This window comes from Globicephala melas, chromosome 1, assembly GCF_963455315.2.
Source record: "Globicephala melas chromosome 1, mGloMel1.2, whole genome shotgun sequence".
NCBI lineage: Eukaryota > Metazoa > Chordata > Mammalia > Artiodactyla > Delphinidae > Globicephala > Globicephala melas.
Genome location: NC_083314.1, coordinates 88,021,046 through 88,027,751, shown reverse-complemented (window position 1 = coordinate 88,027,751; position 6,706 = coordinate 88,021,046).

The window sequence follows — 6,706 nt, the reverse complement described above, 5'->3', positions numbered from 1 at the left end:
CCTCTGCCTCCGTGAGAGTTTGCAGTTAGTGTCCCTGAGGACCTACCTGGAATACAGCCAGCTGGGGGACTGGGCACCCCTCACCAAGGCAGTATCTGGAACCCAGCCAAACATTAGGCTTAGGGTAAGATGGGCCTCCCAGCTGCCTAGAGGCCCTGACTATTTGGCTGAAATAAGGTTACAAAAGATCAAATATGCTGCCAGATAGTCTTGATTGTTCACACAGCTGGGATATTTGCTGCCCCCCTCCACCCAGTGTCCCCCCCTTCCATCCTTGGGTTGAGTAGGGAGCTGGAGGACATAGCCTGTTTGTTTCAGTAACCAGGGCAGAGACGAAGGAGCCAGCTGGTGGAAGGGGTGAGGGTGTGCAGTTCTGCCCTGACCTTCTGCTCACAGCCTGACAAAATGCCAAACCAATAAGCAGGACAGCAGATACCACAGTCACAGGGGGCACAGGCATGTGGAGCTGGGCACATGGATAAAAACTGTTTCACAATGGAGCTTCAAGCCTTCACAACGAAGAAGCCTCTGATTCTTGTCCAGGGGGCTGGAAATTGTCTACTTCTGGAGGAAGATACAAAGAGTTTAGAAAGCAAAATAAGGCCTTTCTCTTGGGCAAGCTGTATACAGCTCTGTTTTGTCAGTGACCTTCACTGTAAGCCTCCCATGGGCCCACTAGGAGCCATAGCAGGTGAGGCATGTGGGGTAGCAGGGGACATGGGCACTGTCCTGGGCTTGAATCCAGGGTACCTGGGCAAATAGAGATATCAGGCTTCCATAGCAGAGCCTCAGTTTCTCATCTGTAAACCAGGAACTCTCCTGATTGCTTTGGAGGTTAGAGAATTGGTAAAATTCCTAGCTCAGTGCCTATCACATGATGGATATTTTAAATATTGGTTCTCTCAGCCTCTGGTTCTTTAAAAAAAAATTATTCTCTATATAAAATAAGAAACTTTGGAAGTCATACAAAATATAAAGAAAAAATCAGAATTCCTCCATGTAGATCAATTGTTTTCTTCTAGTCTTTTTCTGTGCATGTAAATATATTAAATATATAATTTTTTTTCCAAATTGGGGTAATACTGTATATAGTTTTATATCCTGCATTTTACTCTTAATATTTTAAGCATTTTCTCATATCATTAAATATTATTCAAAATGTTATTTTAATAGTTGTATAATACCCTATCATATGGGTATACCTTAATTAAAACTATTTCTGTTTTATTCAACATTTTGTGTGCTCTTTTTTTCACAATTACACATATTACAATGGACATTCTTATGCATATATCATGGCATTTGTGTTTATTTTCTTGGAGTAAATTACTGGAAGTGGGATAACAGTTTTAAGTTTTTAAAATTTATTTTATTGAAGTATAGTTGATTTCCAGTGTTGTGTTAATCTCTACTGTACAGCAGAGCGATTCCGTTATACATATATATACATTCTTTTCCATATTCTTTTCCATTAGGTTGAATATAGTTCCCTGTGCTATATAGTAGGACCTTGTTTATCCATTCTCTATATAGTAGTTTGTATCTGCTAATCCCAACAGTCTTAAGTTCTTGATGCAAATTGTGCCCAGTGCCCTCCAGAAAGGTTTCCTTACTATCCTTTCTGCAGAAGAGGATAGCATTAAAATACCTTGAAGACTCATTAAGTTCAAATTGTGTCATTAGAATGGTACGTAGAAAATCATCTTGTGTGCTACATTAATATTTACTAAGCTGTGTGGGCAAGGCTTAGCCTGACTTCATCTGGGAGCCTCTAGCTGTCTCACTTCTGTGCTACTCGAAGGTGGCTGGGAGAGATAAGGTAGTCTTCAGTACAAGGGCCCCCAGATGGGAGTTATCTTCTAGCAACAAGGAAACCTGTCAACTCTTGGCATGTGCTGTGTCACACGTATTCCTATAGAATACCTTCCATATAGAAGCGGGATCTATATGAATTCAGATGGGGGGGTGGGAGGTAGAAGCAAAGGGCTTTGAGGAATTTAGTTGTTGGTGGCATGTTTCTGTATTAATAATGGGAAGGGACTTCCCTGGTGGCGCAGTGGTTAAGAATCTGCCTGCCAATGCAGGGGACATGGGTTCGAGCCCTTGTCCGGGAAGATCCCACATGCTGCGGAGGATCCCACATGCCGCGGAGCAACTAAACCCGTGCGCCACAACTACTGAGCCTGCGCTCTAGAGCCCGCGAGCCATAACTACTGAGCCCGCATGCCACAACTACTGAAGCCCGCACTCCTAGAGCCCGTGCTCTGCAACGAGAAGCCACTGCAATGAGAAACCTGCACACCACGACGAAGAGTAGCCCCCACTCACCGCAACTAGAGAAAGTCCACGCATAGCAACGAAGACCCAATGCAGCCATAAATAAATAAATAAATAAAATTTTAAAAAAATAATGGGAAGATTTCATACTATTCTAAATTAAATTTGTCTGGTTTGTAATAGAGATTGGCAGTTGTCTTATTTGTTTCATTTCTCAACACTCCCTCATATAAACATGCTGCTTTGCTACATCTTTAAGAAGCCAATTTAATTTATTTTTAGAATTTAAGGATGACCCCATAGATCTATGAAGATCTTGCAATGAAGCTTGAAGTTACTGGGAGACAAGAAGTTCCCTAGAGATCAATTAGTTATTTGCTTCATGATCTGTGGGAAAACTTGTACTTTTCCACAAGGAGACTGAAAGTGATTTAAGTCCCTTTAGGGAAGAAAATCTGCCTGACTGGCCTTGGGGAACCATCTCTTACTCCTGATCCAGACTACCCTTTGTGGTAGGAAATAGAAGATAAGTGAATCCACTTGTTCAAGAAAAGGCATTTAGACCTGGGTTCTCTATCTCAAGTCCACCCCCAAAGAGACAGTTCTCTCTGCATTCTTGGAGTGGTTCATAAGCAGGAGAAATTCCATCTGGAGGTCCATTTAAAAGAAAAATTATTTTACTGAACTATAACTGATTTTCAATGTGTGAATTTCTACTGTAGAGCAAAGTGGTTCAGTTATACGTATATATATATACGTATATATACATATATATGTACATATATGTGTGTATATATATATATACACACACAGATATATATATACACAGATATATATATACATTCTTTTTCATATTCTTTTCCATTATGGTTTATCACAGGATATTGAATATAGTTCCCTGTAAGTGCACATATTTCCGATGCTATCACTAGTGAGTAACTGTCAGTCCGTAACCTGTTCCCACCTCTCACCCTCTCTAACCACCACCACCACAAGCTGTTTCGTCTTGGGTTCATGGCACTTCTCCCTTTCTCTTCCATAAGATATCCCACCTACATCACTACAGAATGATTCTGCTTGCCCTTATTAGTATCTGTATCTACAGCTGCCCGTGGGGGATTCTCATCCTCAGAATGGTTAAGCTTGTCTTTATTTTGGCCACAATGCTTTTATTTGGATACACCCTTCCACCTTGACTATCTCATTCCTGGGTAACTTTCTCTTCTTTGACCACATCCTGGACCCACCAGATCACAGAAAGCTCCCAGATTCTTGGGCTTGGTTCTTTCCCTAAACGGATAGCTTATTGAATCATCTTTCAATCACACAAAACTTCTGGTTAGCCTTGGGTTAGTGTTTCCCCTGCAGTATCCACATATTTAAAACACTATTGTATTAGGGCTATCTAACCAGTCCTAACTCCTCCCATCAATTTATAGTAACTTTGGGGAGTGGAGGATGAAGTCTGTCTCCAGTGCTACAACCGCATCCTTAATGTGCTCACTGAAAGGTGTGCTTCTAAGAAGCCAAGAAAATTGGGTCAGGCTCACTCACCCTACTAACCAGGTTCTGTAGAAACAAAGCATGAGGGTGAGCAGACGCCTGGTGCTTAGGGAGTCGGGAATATAAGGTTTGGAGAAAACCTGCTGAAAGGTCTGAGCACCCAAAATTGCAAGCAGGGGTTCCCCTGCCAGCCAACAATGCTCTAACACCAGTTGGGTGTCCTATAATTCAACTCAGTTCTGACACTATCTACTCGGAGAGGACATCAGATCTCACAGACTAAGACTTCAGTCTCACAAGCCTGCCCCCGCCATCACTTGAGATGCCCATCACAAGTCCAGGTTATCATCTGTGCTTCTGACCGATCACTATAGATTGGAGGTTTCAATGACCCCCTCTTTGGGTTTGATTAATTTGCTAGAGCAACTCACAGAACTCAGAGAAACATTTTACTCACTAGATCATCAGTTTATTATAAAAGGATGTAACTCAGGAACAGCCAGATGGAAGCGATGCATAGGGCAAAGGATGTGGGAAAGGGCCAGGAGTTTCCACCCTCTCTGAGTGCCACTCTCCCCATATCTCCACCTGTTCACTTCCTCCTTCAGAACTCTGTCTTCATCCTGGATGACTTCAACATTCTGGCCTCTCAGTTTCTTTGACCTCCTCATCTCCAAAGACCTTATTTCCCTCTCTCTACCTTACCACCCTGTCATTATCATAAATTGTACTACATCTGAAATCTCAAATTTAAACCCTCTTTTCTCCCAGCTTATCTGCTCAAGTACCCTCATTGCCAATGTTTTACTGTTCATAAGCTCTCTCTGAGCTTCACTTCCTACCTTGACTGGACTGTATGCTACAATCCATCAATATAATATCACTCCCTTGCTCTCTTTCACTCAAACTTGCCTCGAAAAACTCCAATTCTGGATAAATCATAATATCTATCTACTCTTTGCCTGCACTAGAGCAGCTAGATGTTGCTGGAGAAATCATTCAACCAGGCTGACTGGTTTCATTTTAAAGTCATGATCTCATACACCAGAATGGCGTTCCATACTGCTGAGTAACCCTATTATGTGTCTCTAGTAAGCTTGGTTTCCTATTCTCCCTTTCCTGTTGCTTTCCCCTCCTACCCACACTATCATCTGTCAGTATATCCTGTTGACTGTACCTTGAAACATATCCTGAATCTTATTTCTTTTCACCATCTTCACCGCTATCACCCTTGTCCAAGCAACCTTTGTCTCTTGTCCGAGTTCTTCAGTAGCCTCTTAAATGTTCTCCCTGCTTCCAACACTGCCCCCCTCCTCTCCAAATACACAAGTAGAGTCCCCACAGCAGCCATGACATAAATCATAGCATGTTACTTCTCTGCTCAAATCCTCCGATGGTTTCCCAGCTCACTCAGAATAAAAACCAAAGTTCTCCTGGTGGTCTGAATGGTGCCCACCATCTGCCGGTTCCTCTCCTCCTCGTCTCCCACACTTCATTGACTCTGCTCCAGGCACACTGACCTCCTTGCAGTTACTGCAATGTGCCCGGTAAGCACTCACCTCACCACTTCTTCCCTCTCCCTACCATCTTTTCCACCCAGGATACCCACATGGCTCCCTCACCTCCTTCAAGGTTTTGCTCAGTGAGGCTATTCCTGGTCATCGTATTTAAAATTACAACCACCTTGCCTGCCACTCCCTCTTTCCCTGCCTTGCTTTTTCTCCATAGAGCACTTCACATATGATATCATTTACCTATTGAGGTTAGTGTGTGCCTCACTGTACTAGAATGTAAACTCCAGGACTCTTTTTTTTTTGTCTGTTTTGTTCACTATTTCATCCCTACTGTCTAGAACACATAGCACGTTCTTAATGATAAACATTGGGTGAATGAATAAATGAATCAATCTGAAGGAATGGATGGATTGCACATCCTTTAGGCAATCCTTCCTCAATAAATACTATTTCTCTCCAAGAGGGAATAAAGCAGAGTTCATAGCCCTCAAGGGGCTGACAACCACTGAATGCTTAGTTCGGCAGATACTGTATAAATATTATCTCTATAACTGGCAACTACCCTATGTGAAAACTAGTGTCCATAAATCCCTTCATTCATTTGTTCATTCAACAAATATTTATTGAATACCTACTATGTGCCAGGCATGTGTTCCAGACATTGAGGATATAAAACAGTGAACAAGACAGAAAATGTCCTGCCCACATGGAACTTAAATTCTAAAAGAGAGAGACAGGCAGTATACATGAATAAATATCAGATAGTGATACTTGTTAAGAAGAAAATAAGACTGGCTAATGGGGGTAAAGTGCAGTTCAGATAAAGGTCAAGGAAGCGTCCCTGTGGAATAGAATAGAAACAGACTCACAGACATAGAAAACAAACATGTTTAACAAAGGGGAAATAGAGGGGGGGAAGGGATAAATTAGGAGTATGGAATTAACAGATATAAACTACTATACATAAAATAGATAAGAATCAAGGATTTACCGTATATCACAGGGAACTATATTCAATATCTTGTAACAACCTATAATAGAAGATAATCTGAAAAAATATATATATATAACCTAATCACTTTGCTGTACACCTGAAAACTAACACACTATTGTAAATCAACTACACTTCAATTAAAAAAAATATTATCACCCAATGAGGGACAGAGACATTCATCTAACTTTGGGTGTGATACCCTGAGAAGAACGCAGTGTCATTATTCTGGCCGGAAATGGATAACTTGAACCTAGTAATGAAGAAACATGAGATAAACATAAATGACAAACCTAAAATGAGGAGCATTGTGTTATTTTAAAGACGGAATCTGTATTCTTCAAAAATATCAAAGACAAAGAAAGGCTAAGGATCTCTTTCAGATTAACAGAGACTGAAGAGACTGACAATTAAGTGGAAT